Here is a 2552-nt window from a genome sequence, read left to right on the forward strand (position 1 = left end):
TTCCACTTCCTGGTGTTTATTTGAAGAAATCCAAAACCCTTATTAAGAAGTATATATGCATTCTTATGTTCACAGCAGCATTATTTACAATAGCCAAGATATGGAAGCAACCTAAGTGTTCATCAATAGATGATTGGATAAAGAAGATATGATACATATGCACAATAGAATATTACTTGGCCATAAAAGAAAGAAATCTTAACCATTTGCAACAAAAAGGATGAACCTTATTGGGTATTGAAAAAAGTCAAACAGAAAAACAAATACCATATGATTTCACTTATATATGGAATCTAAAAAAACCCAAAGTGAACAAACAAAAGAGAAACTCATAGATACAAACTCATAGGGTACAAACGGATGGTTGCCAGGTGGGAGGAGCTTGGGGAGATGTGTGAAAAAGATGAAGGGATTAAGAAGTACAAATTGGCAGTTACAAATGGTCTTGGGGATGTAAAGTACGGCACATGGAATGTAATCGATAATATTGTAATAACGATGGTGTTGGGGGGTACTAGACTTGTTGGGGGATCATTTTGTAAGTTATATAAATGTGTAACCACTATGTTATACATCTGATACTAAAGTAATATTCAATGTCAATTGCAATGGAAAAATCTTAAAAATAAATAAAAAAGTTCAATTAAAATTTGTCTCAGACACTAGTATGGTGATTACCAGAGGGAAAGGGGAGTAGGAGAGGTAGAAGAGGGTAAAGAGGGATAAATGGTGATGGAAGGAAACTTGACTTGGGGTGGTGAACACACAATACAAAATACAGGTGATGAATGATAGAATTATGCCCCCGAAAACTATATAATTTTATTAACCAATGTCATCCCAAGAAATTCAATAAAAATAAAATATACATGTATTTGGGGTACAGAAATACAAATAAACACAACTTACAAAGAAAAGAAAATAATAAAAATAAATTGTCTCAATATTTTAAACAAATGCCCTGGTCATAGAAATGTCACATTGTGGGTGCTCTGATTCAGGTCCAATAAAGATAAGCTCAGAGAATGTAGCTTTTCCAGATAGGGTAAGTAGTGACAGTTCTTTGGAGATGTGGGTTTGGGGGAGCTCCTAACCTGTTCTTAAATGGTTTCTGGGCTGCTGCTGTTCACAGCTATCATGCTTATAGGTTATTGGTTTCCAAGTCTTCCACAGAGCTGGGTAAAGGGAATTGGGAGAATTGAAATGCCATAAATCTTGTTCTGCTTACTGAAAGTCAGCTGTTTTTCTTGGATAAATGTTTCTTGGATTGTTGCAAGCCTTTGGTTAATTTTCAGATTTCTGAAAAAGTTGAGTTTGCATTTTGCCAGTCTTCTCATTACTTTTACGGAGGATCAGACTTTTGGAGTGCCTTACTTTCCCATGCTGGATATGCTTCCTCCGGGCTTTTATTTATGTAGTTTGAGGGGTTCATGCATTAAATTTTAGCAGATTGTTTTAATTACTGAGGCCTCTGAGGTTATACAATTACGTTTTTATGTTTTATGTGCTATTATTTTCCCACACTCTGGCTGTGTTTATTGCTTAATATTTTCTGAATACATGCTATTCTTTTCAACCTTGAGGCTTCCTGTTATCCTATTTTCTCTGCTCAAGGCTCTATTTATTTCCCTCATTCTCACAATGGGAGTCCTGTTTATCTTTTAAAATTCATTCTGATATAATTTTCTTTCTCTGTAACCCATGGATGTAATCCTGCATGCCATTTTTTATACCTTTTGTATTACCATTGTATTATTTCATCACATAGTTTCTTGTCTTCTACCCTAGCTAAGGTTCTAGTTCTTTGAAGGCATATGATGAATCATACCCATTTATATGCTCAATACACATTTGTTAATTGAAGTGTAGGAGTAAGGTTCACTGAGAGAATGTTTAACATTTTACTAGTAGGTATTGTTTTTGTTTTTATTTTTGTTTTTTACTAGTAGGTATTGTGACTGGGTTTGCTTTTTATTCATCCATTATTGAATTGGAGGAAATATACTCTGGAAAAATTAAATAACAATACATGGTTGTCCACACACTACATTATATAATCCTTAGAAAGATACAGGAAGATAAAAATCTCCAATACAGATTGTTACAATAGTGGTTTCTGATCAAAGATTTGATGTCCAGCTTTTTATTTTTTATTTTAAAAAATCTTTATTGTTGAGAGTATTGCAGATGTCATCCTCATATCCCCCCAATGCCCCTCTCTACCTGGTTCCTGCCCCGCCCTAGGCCTTCACCACCCTATTGTCTGTGTCCATAGGTAATGAATATCTATATTATAAAAGACCTGTGTCCCCATCGCCATAATGACCAAAGACCGGTGTAGGTGGGCAGGGTCATGCGATTTCAACGTGCTGGCCTTCTAGTATGCATATAAGATCTTTGTTTCATCTCTTCCCACCCATCCCCCTTCCCTCTGAGAGTCGTCAGTTTGTTCCATGTTTCCATGCCTCTGATTCTATTCATCAGTTTATTTTGTTCATTAGGTTTCTTGTTTGTTTACTTTGATTTTCAGATTCATTTGTTGATAGATATGT

At 35.1% G+C, this 2552-nt stretch overlaps 1 pseudogene; it reads left to right on the top strand.

The window, feature by feature from the left end:
- The first annotated feature begins 360 nt into the window (after positions 1-360).
- LOC102754558 overlaps positions 361-2552 on the top strand; it is a 6172-nt pseudogene continuing 3980 nt past the window's right edge.

The sequence above is a fragment of the Myotis davidii genome, unplaced genomic scaffold (assembly GCF_000327345.1).
Source record: "Myotis davidii unplaced genomic scaffold, ASM32734v1 scaffold424, whole genome shotgun sequence".
Lineage (NCBI taxonomy): Eukaryota > Metazoa > Chordata > Mammalia > Chiroptera > Vespertilionidae > Myotis > Myotis davidii.